The following is a 19,485-nucleotide window of genomic DNA, read 5'->3' on the forward strand; positions in this document are numbered from 1 at the left end:
ATCCAATCGCAGATACGTGGAATTGTCATTAAGCATCATTCGATATTGGGTGTGATAGAAAGCAGAGTCCATGACTACTACTGCCCCACCCTTATCTGCTGGTTTTATCGTTGGATCTAAATCTTTAGCCAAGGCCTCAATATCTTTAAATTGAGACTCTTTAAGATTAACTGGAGTTTTTGAATTTAATTTTCTTCAAATCATTTTCCACCTTGAATTTAAACATATTGATCACTGGATTTTCTATAGGAGGGTCAAACGTACTCTTAGGTTTAATTTCCAAAACATCCTCCATTTCATCAACTGTTCTGTCAAAAGTTTGCATAGAGAAAAACAATTTCAGTTTGATTTTCCGCAACAACAGATGTAAATTAATCTTTTCTTCAAACAGACTAGAATTACTTGCTGGAACAAATGACAGTCCCTTATTCAAAATATCCAACTGATTAACGGTGAGAGTTTTACTTGAAATATTCACTACTATGGATTCTCTCACTTGGTTTTCTTTTTGGACCCTGTTCCCACGTCGGGTCCTTTTTTCTAAAAAAGGAACCCTCTGTGGAGAACGTGGCAATATCGGTACAGTTAAAGCAGGTTCGCCTGAATCTGCACTGTCAGCCGGAATACGAGTTGGCAAGCTTCTACCTGGTATGGGGTCACCAATACTCCCCTCACTAGTGTTATCCGAGCCTGATGATTTAGATGGTGGTTTAGGAAACCTACTCCTATTTCTTTGAGCATAAAATTCCTGCCACGAGTATACAATATCGTTGTAATAGTCAAAAGTGTCTCTCCTAAATTTACACAATTTACGCTGTTCAATATCTTGTTTGTATGAAGCGAGCTTCAGATTGATATCCTCCAAAATGCACTTAAGGTCTTGTTCAGTCTTCAACTTTAAAAGTTGATTAGTCAGATCAGTGATTTCTTTCTGAATAGAATCTAAGGAATTAGCGAGTTCCTGTATGGTCAAGAGGATGAGGTCCAATGATCATTTATTCAATATCTGGTCCCATTTAATAATGAACTCCTTGTTCTCCTTACATAAAGTTGGCCTCAGATATACTCTGAGGCCTCTAGGAATTCGTTGAGATTTATGATATTCAACCAAAGTTGAAGCATGAAGCTTCTGAGAAATCTCACGTCTAATGACGCGTTCTAATCTAGAAATCAAACGATCCGGACTGTCCTGTGTGTCTGTAAGTTTTTCAGTTTGACCAATTAGAGCCAAGATCTTTATTTTTACCTATGACCCTTTGGCCATTGCCACAAAATGCTTAGGGTCATAGACCTTTAAGGACTCTGCAATTGTCATCCGGCCACAATTATCTGGATTGCTGATGCATTTTGCTTTAGAGTATTCAGAATTTTGCCAACTGGAATGTCCATGTAGGTTTGCTGTTGGCCATATGTCTAAATAATTGAAAGTTGCAACCTGTTGCAGTGCTTCCCCTTCCTCCATAAATTGAAGGTAAACAGATCCTTCCTATTTTTGCTTTCCACAAAGCTCTGATATTCGTTTTTATGACAATAACCAGGGATTTCTGCTGCCCTTACTCATCAAACCCATCTAAGTCTCTTTTGGGCAATCTCTGCACATGCAATATTAATACAACTGGCACATCTAACCTCAGTGGTGAAAAATGTGTATTTATCAGTAACTAGGTTGAATGGAGCCTGGGTTATTGAACACCTCTGTGGCACCTTCTGTATTTACGGGGAATGATCTTGTTACAGCCCTGTTAATCTTAAAACACATAAGCGGCATTTGCTAGTTGGGATGCATTTAATATTCCATGATCCATTCCCTTCTTGGCCAGTGTTGGTCCAAATAATTCCTTGCTTATGAAATCAAAAACCCCCTTCAAGCCTGTAAAGAATATTATTCGGCACCTGTTTTTGGTCTAAACAAATGTATTGATAATTAAGTGTATCCCAAATGCTTGGATGTGGTCCCAATGCCCTTCCGGAAGCCAGCTTGCTCTGATGACAAGACCTTCCATAATTCAATCCAAGACTTTTCTGGCCTACTACTTTGCCAAGGGTTTATGAATGTTATCAATAAGGGAGATATGGACCAAAGCTCAGCACCAGCATCCGTTTACTCTTTGAATAATCCATTGGCAAATCTTTGCATCTCAATGATGACCAGAAAGAACCCACAGCCGTGCTCCTTTTTTCTTCATCTGTTTGGGACAACTGCATCACAGCTCCTGACCGAATGTCTAATTTCCCTGCAGCTCCTGACAATGCCTTCATTGCTGGATCCAGAAGCAGTTGCCCCCTTTGCTGCCACAGCTGCAAAGACTTAGAGCTGAACTGACCTGAGAGTCTTCATCCAGGACATCAGGGAAGCACTCCTCCAACTGGGAAGGTCTAGATGCCAGGCTGCCCTAATTCTGTGACTGCACCACCAAGCTCACCTTCTTGGTCCTTCCTCCATGGCTGGTTCCTCTCCCGTGTGGTTTTGTCAAGCTTTCTTCAATATCCTTTCTGCCTTTGGTGTCTCTCCAAGCTGACCCCACTCTCCAGATCCTATGCCCAAGGATTAAGTGGGAATCCTACGTTGATGACTAATGACTACCGCCATCCCAATCCTGCTCGCCCTTTAGCTCCTCCAACTCTTGACCTGGGAATCAATGGATCGAGAATAATCTCGTCCCAAGGATCTGGGGGATCCCATATGAACCATTGTTCTGACCCACAAAATTACATTGGCCACTTAACAACTGTGAAGTAACCTCCAACCGCATTCCTGCAGAAAAGCTTTTTGGTCTCTGAATATTGTGCTCCTGCTCCTCTGGTACTGCTGTTAGGCCGTTTCTTTGTTGTTTTTTTTTAATTCCTGTGCCCCTTCATTTTCAAGCGACTCTTGAGGGCTTCCTGTAACAGCTCTCTGTTGAATTTGCCACCTTAGAAAGAAAATGCTTTTACCTACCTAATACTGCTGTTATTTTTCTGGAAGGATTGTTAATGAACTCTAAATGAACTCTCATTTACAACTGTTGCTTACCTGACACATTGTGCCATCTTCTCTTTTACAAAGATTTACTTGCCTATAGTGTGCTTTTTCTCTTTGCCTCTTCTAAACCTAAAGGTTCTATTTTATACAAAATAGTGTGTAGACCTTCTTTTGTTGGAAAGTGTGCAGTGTATCTGTGAACCACGCCACTCCACCTCCTGAGAGTTAGGCCTGGCCTGCTCTGTCATGTCTACCACTTGGAGAGCCTGATGAACTTGATGAAATCACTAGTTGTACTCAGTCAGGAAGACATAACAGAGGACCCTCACAACAGGGACTTTAGGGAAATCTCCCTTACAGTCGTGGCCACTCTATCATCTGTCTACAGAATTATGAATACTCCACTGTTCCAGAAATTACTTTCTAGTCCATTTGCAAAGCCTTGTTTAAAGCCCTGAAGGTAGGCAACATAACATCGAGGCTATCCCTGCCATTAAGACATGCCTTATTATTTGATGCACAATAATGTGCAAATCAAGTCTTTTTTTTTTTTTTTTTGCAACCAATATGTGGTTTGCACAGGCACAATAAACAATTCATTCTGGTTGGAAGCATCATGCAGGAGAGGGCTGGCAGTAACACGACAGTTTCCCAAGATTAGCACAGTATGACTGGATGAACCTACTGTGTTTGAGTCAGTCTGTAATTAATTCTTCATTAGTTTTGCAACAGGAAATATTCCAAAACAGAAATTCATAAATGGTGGTCTAGCATTTGGGGGGGTTTTCATCAGGTCAATATATCTTTCTCATCCCAAGATGGTTTTGTTGGACCAATAATTAACCACCAACTTAGAGGTTGCATTCAATGTCGGCATTCCATTGCAAACCTTTGCTGCGTGTGCCTCTTTTGTGACATTTTTGGCATTCAGATCAATGGAATCCGTATTGGTCCAAATGGCTTAAGCCCAGGCTTGATCATACATTTCACATACATGTACCAGGTACTCGTGGCCCTCCACCTTGTGCTAGTAAATCCTGAATTACCGCCCTATAATTAAATTGGGTGATGGTCATAGCCAAATTCAGTAGGGCAAGTCTAATGGTTAGATCCTCCATAATACTCCTTTGGCCTCGTTCTGCTGAATTGGTAAACGTAGCCAGAACTGCGTGTTGTGTCTATACCCAAATCTCAGCGCCATATGATGCTGCTGGCTTGACTTGTACATTATAAACGTCAAGAGCCAGGGTAGAAGCACCACCCCAGGAGCTCATGTGGAATTGTGCCATTGCATTTCAGGCTCGCTCAAATTTCAGATTAACTTTTTCAAAGTGTGCGAACCATTTGCAATCGCTCGAAAAATCAACACCCAAATAAGTGAATTTATCCACCTGTTAATCATCTTTCCTCCAATTTAAATGTATAGTTTTAGCACTTTATTCTTACGAGTAGGACAGAAAACCATGCTATTTGTTTTCTCAATATTAAGCTCGAGGCCTGATTCCTTGCAGCCCTCATGGAAGAGCTTCACTTGGTTTTTTTAATCCAATACACGACCAGGAAATCGGGATTGCATCATCGGCATAGAGGAGGATATGGATTTTATTTTCCCCCCAACATTGGAGCATCTGTAGCAGTTCCACTCATCTGGGTATCAATTTTTAGGTCTCTTCAGCACATTGGACTGGGGGGGAAGAACATTTTGGCATGATTAGACTTAGCCAGCAGTTGGTTGTGTTTGGCCTGGTGCAGAAAGTTAAACTAGTTTGGTTTCTCGTTGCCAATCTCTAGTAGACATCAAGCTGCAAGCCATACCAAAGGCTGGATCCCTGGACACACCTCCAGCAAGTAGGAATTTGCTCTGCTGATAAACTCTTATTTACGATTTTCTTCCTTTAGGATTTGACACCAACTACTAAAATCCACTGACAAACAAAACTTTTTCTAGTGCTAACTTGGTTCTCCCTCTTTGCTTTTGCCCAGTGAAACTTTTATTTGACGTTTACTGCAAAGTACAAGTTAAATAAAAGTTTCAAACGTGCCTTGCAAATGGTACTCACCCTTCATAAAATCTACTCGACTATGCGAGTGGGCAAAGACTTTGCAAGCCGTGGATGAGTGTCTGTAAAATGTAAAGGGCTGCATGAAGGGACACAAATAGATATGATGATAAAAAATCTCTGAAAACAGTCTGGCCAGCTGTCTCCTGAAGTTGCTAATATATAATGCAATCATAATTATAAAGCACATTGAGCCCTGGATGCTTACTACGGTGTATGGTAGTGCAGTAGATCTGTAGGTGTAGCAACTGGATGGAACTACTGACCACTACTTTGCGTAAACACCTAGTTAGCTTTGTGTATTCATTATGTACAAGGAAATAAAGTAGGAGAATACGCAGCGTGGATGGCGTAGCAAGCAGAGAACTGGGCAAACTAGGTGTAATATTGCAGTTTGTGGTCATCTCGCTTTCAGGGTAGCTGGTATAAAGCAAAAGGCTGATGCAATGGAAAGTCAATGAGCATGGGATCGGTTCATGGGTTGAGCAGTAATTGCACAGATGTATGCAACCAACAATTTACAGAACTAGGTTTGCCATTAAAAGCATTTGATCTTGTGATCATGTACATTTTCAAAAATCTTCATTTGTCAATATGATGGATCTTAATCAACAAAATTCAATGACATTTAGATGCACCAACCTAATCTTTACTGTAATGCATGGAGACAATGCAGTGTTTTACAGTGTTGATACTATAATTATGCTTTATGTAACAACTTACATTTTGAGGAATGGAATTGCATGACAGTCTTTTGAAAATATAAAGTTAACGCATGCTGGTCTTTGCCAGACAGAATATAGTTGGCTTTATAAAAGTATCACTAAAATGATCATCCCGATCAATTCTGGTTTGCAATTATTTGAAAAAGAAAAATGCAATTTTTGCCTAGCACTCCCACACAGAACTTTGGCACTTAAGAGTGAAGGAGATTAGTCCTGCACTCTCTCCATTAGCACTCGAAGTGAACAGAGGAAAGGGAGGGAAGAGAGCACAGAGGGCAAGAGGAATGCAGGGCTATCTGTGCTTTGATTGAACATGGCAACTTAAATAGCAAGCTTTGCTACACAAGTGTAAATTTGATTAGCAAACCTTCAGAATTGCATAGCAAGTTGCTATGCAACACTGCTTATTGTATGCCTTGCATTGGGACTGTGCACTTGCTAAACAAGGGTCTTTGACTTCCGTCACATCTGGAAGGTCTGTCTTCCTGGAATTCTAGAAGTAGGCATAAGTGCCTTCTTTGGAGAAACCGCAAATGATATGGGCTGGTAGGGCATTGTGGTGAAGCCACAGAATACACAACAAATCATATGTTCAAAAAGACTTTTCTTGTCCAGATGGGAAACTAGGGGCTTGCCCTACAAGAAAACCAGTGTTCCTCTCTTGGAACAATCTTAACCAAAGGTGCAGGGAAGTGATAAACTATAATGCATTAGTTTCCTATCTAGCTGGGATACTGGTCCCCCTCTAATCTACTTCTAAATCCAGTGCCAGGGGGTCTAGCGCTCAGCACTCTTCTTAGGGATATAGTGCCTAGCATACTTTGTTAAAACAGTCTTGGGGATATAGTTTCCCAAATCGAATTCAGAAAACCTAGTGTTGTAGTGCTTAGCTCCTTTCCAGTGATGTAGTTCCCAACTTGCAACTAATAGCAGAGTCTCCTATTTACATTAGGTTGGCCTGTTTTGGCAATGCTCTTGCATGCGGTTTGTTTCATGGCATCTCTCCCAGGTCTTCCCTGCGCCCCCATTTGCCCTCAGCTCACCTTTTCTTCTCCTCGTGGCATTGCTATTCTCTGCACGGCTTGCTATTTTTTATAAGCCTCAAAGTCCATTAGATCACTCTAACTAGGCCTGGTATTGGTTTGACCCAGTTTAATTTGTTCTCTTTTGGATTTTCATTTCTCTAATTCTATGATGATCTCATCTGTAGTTTCTCTTTGTACTGTCAAGACTTTACATTTTCTGCCAGTTTGCCGGTCCGATTTTAAGTCCCACATTCGAATCATGGCCCCAGGTCTGCTCTCGGCTGCTCCCAGCGTGATGTCCCTGCGATTGGCTACTGAAGTGAAATGATAAGGAGGCTTACAGGGAACACCACTCTGCTCCAGTCTTGATGTTGGCTTTTTCTAGATCTTTTCATGCCGGGCTCCACAGCGGTGCAGATCTGACAGTCTCACATACCTTGCCATAATTCTGCTCCGGATTATCTCCAATGGGGAGCTGAGTTCATCATTACTGCCTTTGTAAATAACTTGTCAACTCAGCTCTGGAGAAATTAAAACGAATCCTCACTACCTTCATTAACTGACTCGTGCCATTCAGGCATAACTTTGATTTGTGAGGAAAAACTCTGAATCCCAACCCTGGCCTCCTTTGTGAAGCTCACAGGACTGCATCGGGTGCTCAGGTAGGCTCGCTTTCCTGATGCCCAGAATCTTCCATTTTTCAGCAGGACGTGGACCTTTACTTCATTATATTCATCTTTTCCTTTTTCTATCGTCCTAGTCCCTTGGATGTCCTCTAGAGAGCAGCCGAGTAGGCTATTTCCCCCTTTATGTTCTCTATATTCTACATGGTGGATGTTGGCTACAGGCCACATTCAGTTTAGCCAGGCTCTTTTTAAGAATGTTTGGTTAAGTTAGTTATTAAGTGGTTACTTTTCCCCAAGCAGAGGTCATGCTTTTCACTCTTTTTCTAGTGAGTCTGGACTAAAGGCAGCTGAGTTTACCGGTATATACACCATATTACCCGAACTGTAGATATGCTAAGAATTTTCATGTGTATTGCAATGAAGTAGAACAGCATGGAAAATGTACAAATGTGAAAACCCTCATCTACAGATTAAACCTTGCTTTATCACTTGCTATTTTTTTGGCTACAACCCCAGACTGGAGAGCCTTTTATCTGGGAACATTAGACTCGCTCCCATTCTTGCAATTCAGTCAGCTCTTTTTTCATGCTCTGTAGACACCCCAGATCCCACCTTCCAGCCGACCCTACCTCGGCTGTAATTACAGCTTCTGTTGTTTATTTGTATTTAAAACAGCCCTGCAAGCCCCCTCCACCCCCCTTACTTGTATTCAGTGCTTTAAATCGGCCGGTCCTACCCGTCCCTCAGTACCTGCACTTCTTATTTTCTAGCGTTTGAGTGCCTGCACTTCTCAAAGCCTGAAAGAGCGCACTGGTACTCAACTATCCGAGATGAAAATGGATGCATTTCACTTAATCACAATGAATGACTTACCTCCTGCTGCCTTTTCTGGGGAAAGGGGCTCCCTATCCCCTTCTTCTCTCTCCACCACCCGCAGTTCCCATAATGTCTCCTTCAGGGCCCACCTTGCAGATCAAAAGGAGAGATCGACATGCAGCTCCTGAGCTCTCAGCAGGCCAGGTGCAGAACACTGTTTCGCTAACTGGGCTTCACCTGTTGCCCATGGGGTCCCTAGAGAGTTTGCATATGAAGCATGGGTTGAATTGGAAAGATGAGCAATTACTTTGTAAACCTGTTTCTTTCTTATTAGTAGTGCCTTTTCCAATATGTAAATGTTTAAGTAATTTGAGTTGGGATGGAAGGTGTTGGACTGAAACCCCGCACACAGCTCCAGTTACCTACCAAATTCCTTATTACACAATGAAAGCAAGCAATAATAAAACGTTTAAAATTTAGTTTACAGCTATATTTGCTAGTTTGACACGCTAAAAGGCAAGTCCCCATTTATATGCTTATTCAAATCTTGACACATTGCATAACAACAAACCGAATACCAGATACACTGCTAAACCTACGTGTGTCATCCGTGGCTAATAATTTAATCTCACTGTGCATTGCCTGCAAGCATTGGTATTTCTCAAAGCATGCCATATACATGACCACACTGGTTTCAAAACGGGTCAAATTCAGTGTGTAAATGATAAGTGTCTTTGAAAGATGGTTGCATTAGGCTGACAGAATGAAATGTAAAGGTAATGACTAAACAGTAAACCATTACGCTAAGATTTGGTTGGAAACGCTGAGATGCTTCCACACAGCATACTTCAAAGGCCAGACTCCACACACACACAGTAAGGGGTGTGAGAACATAACGGAAGTGTGAGGGTAGGGACTGAGACATAGAAATTGACACAAATGGAGAATGAGACGCACATAGAAATTGAGACAACTGGAGAATTAGGAAAATAGAGTTGTAGAAGTACACACAATGTGACATTAATTGAGCCTCCAGCGTGAGAGTGATAGTCCCTCCCAGCCTGAGCCCCAGCTCACTTAAAGACTAAATTGGGAGTACCTGCACTTCTTTTTTCCATTTAAAGTATTGCCTATATTCCTATTATTGTACATCGCTAGACTGCTTCTAGAGTCTAGGTCCACACTCAATAAATTGCTAGCCATAAATAAAAATAAAATGCATTTCTCGTTCTGATAGTTTTTTGTATTCCTGTTAAACCTTTTGTCTAAACATACGACTTGTTTCCTGGAAGTAATTTATTTTAGTTTGAGCATTTCCTGCATTGATTTTTGTTCTAGCTTTCCATCCTCTGGTTCTGGCATGATAACCTGATTATAGAAGAGACACAAGAAACCTGACTCTAATTAACATGGCCCCCTTTAAAAAAATGTGTTTTAGAGGTACTTCTGAATGCCAGGTTCTCCTTTTCCATCTCCATTGAAAATGATAAAAACCGAAAGAATTACACATTTCACCATGGCGGCCGCCGCCGCACTCGACATATAGCGCTTATCAGTTTGCCACCATAACTGCAGTGGTTGTTATTAATTGATTCATCATAGAAAAGAATCCGCTAGCAGTTGCTCCATCAAAACGTTACCTAGCGCAACATAATTTACTCCCGTGTACCATGTAATTCTCCACCCATGTTATGAACATAGCAGAATGGAAAAGTCAGTAAGAAGTGCCTCTGAACAAAGCTGCTTAGAAAGTCTGTACGCCCTTGTTCCCAAATAACATGTCTGAGCATGTTTTGTTGAACTGCCATAAATCACTTTAGGCTGTCCAAGCTCCCCCGATCGTAGTCTCAACATACATTATAAACGGTACATTGCAGTATATAAAAGGAACAATACGTTATATGTATTTTCTATTAATGATTGATTTGTAGCATTTATATAGTGCACTAAACGAACTAAATTGCACCTGGGCGCGGATTAAAAAGCACTAAATCAATAGGCATTGAGGGGAAATCAGACTTGGAAGCAATCACTGCAATTAGAAAACCCAGCCCTAATAAAGTTACTGCCTGTCAGTCACTTGAACAGGTAGGTTTTTAGGGTTTTACGGACTTGAAGAACGGATTTCAGAACATGAATCTCCATTTGAAGGCTATTTACAATTTGGGCCAATAGACACCAAGTATTCGGTTGCTCCTAAAAACACAGGAATTACCAACAGCAATTTGTCCCCTGACCACAGCCGACGGTAAGGTTGGTAGCTACAGATTTTGTTCCGGAGATATGGTGGTGACCGGTTGTTTAAACATTTGAAAATTAAACGGAGGTTCTGCCCTTTTCAGTAAGCCGGTGCAAAGATCGCTGTAGACTTGAAATAGGAGAAGACTTTCTCATTCGGAATATCAATCTCACTGCAGCATTTTGCATTCTTTGTAGCCGTTGAGCTTATTTTGATGGAACACCTGCAAGAAGGCCATTGCAGTATTCCAGCTGGGAATTCACCAGAGCTCCAGGCTCCAGCCACCACTGCATGATCCTCCGCAGGGACAAACTGAAGCGCGTGCCACAAGTAACGCAAAGTGTAAAACACTGACTGAACCTTGGCACTCACCTGAGCTTCACTGCTCAGATTCTCCTGCCAAATGCAGTCTAGATTTTATATTTTAGAGGCAAACCATAGTTCTGAGCCCAGGAAGCAAGGTGGATGAGGGCGCTTCTTAGGGTCAAGAAGATGTTTGCGTCCAAACAGTGCTACTTCAGTTTTACTAGCATTAAGTTAAAGCCAGTTGGCGAACATTCAACCACTGACTTCAGCCAAACACTGTTTGACCCTCAAAAATGACTCTTGCACATTACCTATTTTGATGAACACCTGGGTGTCCTCTGCGTAGGAGTGGAAGTTAACCTTGCGCATCCTCAAGATCTACTGGCTGTGACATTATCCACCTAAAGCTCACGCATAACTCTAATTGCTCCATTAATTTCGTTCTCGTGTACTGCCCACCTGATACTATGCCAAACTTTAACGAAGAGTTACTGAGCATCCTGGCCTCACTCAACACCCCCAACAGCTCCACTATCTTACTTGGAGCCATGAATCATTGGTTGGGGTTGGTGAGTGACGGGGATGCCAGGGACCTGGAAAAAGCACTAGTTGCCACCAACTTTAAAATACTGAACACCAAGCCAACCCATGCAGGAGGACATATCCTTGACTGGATTACTGCCAGGAATATCAGCCCAAGTGCCCCCTCACCAAATGATTACCCTGGTCAGACCACTTGGTCATTACCACAGTCACAACTCTACCCCAACGGCCTGACTAACTGCACTCAACCTATGAAAACAGCTAGTAGGATCTTACAAAAAATTATTCCTGAGGTGTTGGACAAATGCCTGAGGAAAATCATGGAAGTTACCCAGGATTCAGACCCACCAGAAAAGCTAACGAACCATAACACTCAACTTCCCTTGTGGATATGGCCCACCCCCAGACACCCTCCCCCAGTCCCTCTTAGACAGAAAACTGTAAGGGACACCTCAACAAACAGCCTTGGTTCACCCCTCTGTTGGTAAAAACCGAACAATAAAAGAGAAGATTAGAAAGAGCTTGGGTAAAAGACCCATCTGAGGAAAATAAAAAGGCCTGGTTACATGCCTGTGCGTATCATACCCAATTAATTTGCGATGCCAAAAAAGACTGTCAATAAGGAAATTGAGATGGCTAAACACCAACCCAAGAAACTGTTTGAAATCTGTCGCAGCCTAGAAAAACCCATGGGGCAATCCGACCAATTTGTTCCTTCCAATGGAGATTGCTGCAAAGTTCAGCAAGCATTTGCGGACAAAATATCACAGGCTTGCGGAAAGATTACTGCGTCTATGAAATCCCATACACCGTCCTCAACACCAGCCTCTAATAAAGATACGCAGCACAACAGGAAATTTGCTTTCTCGCCTGTTACCACAGCAGACATTCTCAATCTCCTGAAAAACACACAGCTGACCACCTGCGCAGGTGACAGTCTGCCCTCCGAATTTGTGACAAAAATCCCAGGCATCTTTGCCCCTTTTGTTGCCCGAGCAAATTACGGCCTATAACTAACGCACTCTTTTTGCTCAGTTATAAGGTCGCCACCAGCCAATTTCAGTGTCACCTGGAACTCGTGAACAACCTCCACCCATATCAATCAGAGGCTTTTGACCTGCCCATGCGACTCAGACAACGCTGGTGGACCTTTTAGACCAAAATTGTGGGCATAGTCTAACAGGGGAAGCCAGGCATACTGATACTATGGGATCTGTCGGCTGCCTTCGACTTGCTAGATCACTCCTGTCTTTTGAACCGGCTGACCTCGACGGGCCAGTGCTCTGAGAGCGCCATAAAATGGATGATCTCATTCCTGGGTAATAGGAGTTTGCCTGTGTGCTGGGGAAAGGCATCTTCAGGACCTGAACCAATTGAGGGGGGGGTCTCTCAAGGTGCATGCTTATCCCCACCACTGTTCAATCTATTCATCAGGCCGTTATGCGACTTGTTGCCGTCACTCAATGTGTATTTCTCCAACTGTGCAGATGACACTCAACTCATTCTGGAGTTGAGTGGCAACTACAACCAAGATCTGGAACAGGTAGAGCACATCCTCCCCGTACCATCAACAACTGGATGGGCATCAATTCTATGTGCCTTAACTCATCTAAAACCGAACTACTATTTTTTTTTTTTGGCTCAATGCATGCGAGAAGTAAACTTTCATGCTTGCATGCTCATCGATAAACACACTATCCCCATCAGAAAAAAGTGAAAATTGTGTCTTTATGAATGTGAACGTAGACTCTACAACTCATGTAGACGAAATTACTCATGGCACACAATACCACCTAAAAGTGCTAAGACATGCCAAACCCCTCCTATCCCAAACAAATATAGCCACACTGGCTAGGGCAATCATACCCACCACTGCAACTCACTGCTGCTGGGGGCCTCACTGCTGCTGGGGGCCTCGTCCTGTTGCATTGACCAGCTGCAGATTGTACAGAACGCTGCTGTTAGTTTTGTGTACGATTTATCAAAAAGAGAACACATGTCCAGTGCTCGAAGGGATCTACACTTGCTTCCAGTTTCAGTAAGGATACGCTTCAAGGCTATGACCATGATTCATAAATGCATATCTGGCCACGCCCCGAAATACTTGAAAGAGCACACATGCCACATCAAGGCCCCTTCGGTCCAGTACCAAGGAACTGCTAGTGGTACCAAGTCAGAAAAAGTAGGGGTTTGGGAAGATCTTTCCCGGTCCGAGCCACTCCACTTTGGAACGCCATTCCCCTTGGATTAAGGAAATAAGTTCACCTGCTGCATTTTGAAAACCCTCCTTCGCTTAGTTTCTCTTACTGCCCAGGCTTCTGTGTTGTCCCATTGCCCTCTATGTCCTGTGTGTTTTTGTGGCGCCCTAATGCCTATGGGAATTAATCGCTTGAAAAATACAATTAAAAAAAATATAATAAAAAAGATTAAATCCATCACAGGGTACAGATACAAATTAAAAACAAGGCGGGACAATGAAGATCCCAGGTGGACTCCACAGTTTTGTGGAAGGGTGTAGGAAATTGACCCTCCCAATCACACCTTTTTGCTGTCGGTCTATCGGAGGGGAAGCAAACCATTTCATGGCTTGTTCAGAAACGTTTCCGATCTCTGAGGCGGTTAAGTAAGATACAGTGATCCACTGTTTCAAACGCTGCATGTTCCCTTTACAATTCCACACCGTTTCACCAATCTGCACCAAATCTTTCAGTCACTTATTAGGACCCCCTTGACATTACTGGCTGTATGTCATTTGGACTCTCCACACCTTTCCCCGGATTTCAAAGTCAACCTTTGTTTGTGGGTTTGTCACTTGGCGAAGCGTTGTTCCTTATACAATTCCACACTGTTTCACCAATATGCAACAGATTTTGCCTGTACCTATGAGAGAATGAAAGGTATATCGGCTAGTGGCCAATAAAGATAATTCTCCTTGGTCTGCCACTTGCACCTATTACATGAAAATGACTATTTGTGGCAGGGATAACTAGTAATGTAAAGTTGCATTTAGCATTTCCTGTGCTTGGTGGAGAATGCTGTGTGAGTTTGCTAAGCCAGTGAATTTTGTAGTTGTAGTTGCTGACATGGAATACATTTAGAATGTGACTCTTCCAACTAATATTAAGTTGCTGAACTGTAAATTGAAGCGAGCAGCGTGTACACATATAACTAACCCCAGAGCAAATGAATGCATTTGGAAGCTCCTCCGAAATGTACATGCTCATTTTGATAAACATTACATGCACTATTTCAAATTCAGTTGTTGCATGTCAAGGATTGTGTCCCATTGGCGCTGCATATCTGTGGACTTAGAATGCCGCATACAAATGTAGTGATCAGTTTGTCCAGCTCGTGGCAGGATGTAAACAGAAAGCAAATCCCCCCCAACAAGCCCAGTGATTAGAACACCTGGGAATGAGCGGCACACTCTTCCAGTTCTATGTGAAGACTGTCGTGCACCATTGCCGTGGAACAGGGACAGTGTGAATACTGGGGTGGACGGCTTTGTCGGTGTCCATGTAAGGATCACCGGTTCCAAGTGGCAATCGGGTGGGCCCATATGGACTGGCCAATGAGGTAGGATGTTAAGACAGAATTTCAGGTAGACAAGGGGCCAAGTAAGAGAGGACCACGGAAGGAGGGCTTGCAGCAGGTGAAAGGTAAAAAATTTTGCAGAGCTGATTAGCAAGGGAGAGATCAAAGAATAGATCGGGGACAACCAAAAAGGCAAAATGAATAACCGGGGATTGCAGAAAAGATTGTGCGGAATGAGGGGGTGTCACTCTCACCGGGAGTGGAGGTGTTGACATGATGCTCCTTCAGCTGGGCTATATTTTAATGAGCGAAACCGAGGCTCTGCCTTGATTCTGACGTTGCTTGAAGGTCACAGCTCAATGCACATGCTCGGAACCCTGCCACTGGTCCATGATGCATACGTGAGGCTGCTTATTCAACCGTTGAATGCGTCCCTCATCCTGCATCGCCACATCACTGGATTTGCCTCCACCCACCAGGTAAGTAGAATAAGCGGTCTTGGGGGTGCATGACACTGAAGCACAGTATTTGGGTTTTGTTCCCTGGCCAGAGCTTCCTTAAATTTTATATAAAGGAAAATCCACTCTAATACTCCTTGCCAAGACTGGATAACCGGGTTCTTACTCCTACCTACCCATGGGTCTCCACCCCCTACTCCTTCAGCCTTCTCAAAAAGATATTGAGCTTTGTTACTCCTACCCTCTACACCTTTCCATGATACTCTCCAGCTTCCATGCACGGCTTTCATTCACGCTGGCTGGCATGCACAAAATCACTCCATATACCAATTACTACTTGTATTTAAATCTATCCATGAGCAAATCCCTCCCCACCTGGTTGAATCTATCTCTAGATGCTCAACCCCTCGCACTCCATGGTCCAAACCTCTTCTCACCCTAAAGGGCCCCGTCCACCTTGTGCTGTCTCCCACTTTGTACCTTCACCCTTCTGATTCAGTCACTGGAGAACCCCCTCCAAAATTAAGGCAATTCTAACAGTGATTGGATTCAAACTCACCCTCAAGGCCATCTTCTCTCCCTGGAAGAAGCCAAAGAGTTCTAGAGTTCCCTCTCCTACCACCCACCCCCCCATGTTCCCCAAACACTGTGCTCACTGGATTGCATATTTGTGAATACCTTAATCACTGAAGATAAGGCCAGTGATGTTTTCTATTTTGTATATTTCTTTGGCCTTCAAACCCCACATTTCTTCTCCCGGTAGAAAGTCTCTCTTCCACCCAATCACAATACATCCCCTAGCTGCCAGAAGGGAGAAATTGACTATTTGGAGCAGGTGCCTCCATTTTCCGTCTATCTCCTCTATTGCAAACAGGATCAACAACGGATCTAATTCTCTCTCGATCCCATCCAAGCCTTTGATCCATCCTAACACTTCTTTCCAAAAACATTGCATCTTCAGACGTTCTCACCACACGTGCCAATATGTTGCCTTCTCCCCACATCCGTGCCAACCTCTAGGGTTTACCCCCGAGAAGGTTCTCGAGAGGCACACTGGGTCATACTGCCATCTATACATCAACTTCAGTCCATGTAATTTATATTGGCATGCAATTGAAATCTTATGCATGTTTAAACCTGAAGTCCTCTATTTCTGTTCATTCAATTCCACCGCTAATTTGTGCTCCCATCTCTTCCTATAGGACTCCTGTCACTACTAACAGCTATCTGTATATACTGGAAATCGGACCCACTGTCGAAGTACTAGTGCTAAGGATACGCTCAGTGTCAGTTAATTCCCTCTGCAAAACCGCTTTCCACTTTCTCGCTGTTGGAACCCCTTTCATCTTTAGGTACATGAAGAGCAATAATTTCCCTATATGTAAGCCCTCCTCCAGTGTATCTATCGCAACAAATTCTTCTCCCTTCAATATTTGTTCAACCCTCTTGAGTCCTGCTTCAACTTCACAGTTGAAATGGGGAAGGGTGTACAAAGTCATATTTCGGCCCCACAGATCCGGGATGACACTGGTGATGGTCACGTGGTAATGCCTCGCATCTCCCTGTGCCTCCTCCACATTTTCCAGAAAGGACCCAAGATCTTGTGTCTCTGTACTCTCAGCGGGATAGCCCTTTCTGGAGCCCTTCCCAAAATCGTGTGGTATTATCAGAGTGCTACTCTGTTTCCGGCCCTGCACCGGATCCGCCGCTTAAGTTCGAGGAACATTTCCTTTGGCATTTGGATGGGGGAACATCTGGAAAAAATATAAAATCTTTGGTAATATAGTACTCTTTTATTGCATTTAAACGTCCCATCGAGATAATGTCAACTGGGACCAAGCCTCTGTGTCTCCTCGAACAGAGTACTTAGCAGTGGGTGGGAGGGCAGAGGGCAGAGGGGTAGGGTTAATCGTTGCATATCGATCCCCCAGATCTCTAGTGACCCCATCCCCAGATATTTCAGATTGTCCTGACATATGAGCACATTCAAAGACTGCAGGTCGTCCACTGACCGCTCTGGACCACTTCCATACGGGAAAAGGATTGATCTGTTCGGGTTCACCTTCAAGCTTGTTAAACATCCGTAATCTACTATATCAAGGAGACCCTTTGGAATCGATACTTCCATGTTGCGCAAGTGCAGGTGAATGTTATGTGCGTACATTCCAATCTTGTATTCCTTGTCCCCCACTATGAAGCTTTCCACCCCTTGTGTCTTGCAGAATCTAAATTGCCAATGATTCTATAGAGAGGGCAAATAACAATGGTGATAATGGACAGCCCTGCCTGATTTCTCTCAGCCTCCCCGGACCCAGATGAAAACAAGGAGTGCTCTTCCCATTGACCACCACTTGTGCCCTTGAATATCTTTAGCCCTGGGCACTCCACTCAAAGGGTGACCTTCTAAAAGGCTTGGAACGTCATTTATGTATTCCTCCTTGTGGCAGATCATGTGCCGACTAGCCGTCTACTTGCCTTCTTCCTATCCTTCTCGGTCTTCATGCCTTGTCCTATCCCATCTAGGATAACCTATCGCACACCTCCCTTGGTATCTCCGGCTCACTTATGCAATGATTTGAATTTTTCCTGTCCTATTTCCTCACGCGCTCTGTCAATTCCACTTTGGTCTCTTAAACGTTTGCTTTATCTGCAATAAATCACACTCTATCCATGACCTGTTTCTGTGCTCTAATTTTCACTTTCTTTATCTAACTGAAACTTGGATCACCTCTGATAACTCTGTAACCCCTGCATCCTGTCACACTGCCTCCACTTCCTTTTCTCGTACCCCCTGCCCACTTAGGCGTGTGGGGGCATGGGAATTCTCTTTATTTTCTGCTGGACTCTTCTACCTACCCGCCCTAATCTCCCAAGCTTCCTTTCATTTGAATAGCACTAGTCTTCCTTTTCTAATCCTTTCCCCGTCTCTCTTCTTGTCTATCGTGCACCTGGCGCTCCTACTGACTTTATTGAACATCTTAATCTTCTCCCCTTGCTTTCTTCTTGGGGACTTTAATCTCCCCGCCACTAACTAATCATTCCCTCTGCTGCTCTCACTCGCTGACTGTTATACTTTGCACTTCCTTTCTTCTTCTCTTTCTCATCAGTCTGCTTCTTGCCTAGACATAATCTTTTCTTCATTTCCCCCCTCCATATTTCTCCTCTTCCCTCTTCTATGCTTCTGATCACCTACTTCTCTCCTCCGTTTCTTCTCATGCCCTCCTCATCCCCCCCTTCGACTATCTTTACGTGTCGTACTTTCTCTCGTCATGGAATTCTTCTCTTCCCCCAATCTCACTCTTCTCTTCCTTTTTTCCTGACTTAGCTGCTAGTACATTCTTGTGCTATCTGTCCTTGACTAAATCTTTCCTTTGCACCCTTTCTCTCCTACTTAAAAAACATCCCAGCCCAGGCTCTCTCCAGGTCTTATCTCCCTTTGCTGCAGTCTGCGTAAAGCCAAGCGGCTGTGGAAAAACTCACACTCCCCTCTTGATCTTGGTTCGCTCTCTGTAGCACTCTTCTTTTGATTCTGCCTTACTTATTGCTAAGAAATCCTAGTTCTCAGAACTCGCACTCTTACCAGCCTTGTCACCTCTATCAGCTCCTACATAATATCCTCTTCTAAAGCACCTGATCCATCTACCTTCTTGCCCCTTTCTTCCTCTGATTTTGCAAACTACTTTACATCCAAAGTAGCTAATCTTCGCTTAGCTTTCACTTCCCCTGCTACTCCTTACCGCTCTCTCCTTCCTGCTCCATCGCTACATTCCTTTTCATCATTCTCTCCCCTTGTGTACTCTGATACTTCTGTCCTCTTAACCCGTGCGCATCCTACTGCCTCTCCTTCTGATCTCCTCCCTTCTTCTCTTATCCCTTAAGTATACCCTCATCTTCTTCCATACCTTACCTCTCTCATTAACTCCTCCTTTGTATATTTTTGCTTTTCTGCTGCTTTTAAGCATGCGCTTATTCTCCCTATCCTGAAACACCCTTTGCTTGACTAGTCTTCTCCTGCTAATTTCTGCCCTATTTCTCGTCTACCCTTCCTTTCCAAAAAATATTTTGATCGTGCTGCCTATACCCAGGTAACCGTTTATCTAAATCTTCACTCTCTCCTCCCTCCTTTGCAGTCTGGTTTTCGTCTCTCATTCTGCAGAGACTGCTCTCCTCCATGTTTCAAACTCTATCCTC

General features: G+C 43.4%; 1 protein-coding gene across 1 annotated transcript in view; it reads left to right on the top strand.

Annotated features, from left to right (window-relative positions):
• The window catches only part of PITPNA (phosphatidylinositol transfer protein alpha), a 324,861-nt gene that overhangs the window by 82,611 nt on the left and 222,765 nt on the right, over positions 1 to 19,485 (top strand). The gene's annotated exons all lie outside the window — the stretch shown is intronic.

This window comes from Ambystoma mexicanum, chromosome 9, assembly GCF_040938575.1.
Source record: "Ambystoma mexicanum isolate Mex_15411 chromosome 9, UKY_AmexF1_1, whole genome shotgun sequence".
Taxonomy (NCBI): Eukaryota; Metazoa; Chordata; class Amphibia; order Caudata; family Ambystomatidae; genus Ambystoma; species Ambystoma mexicanum.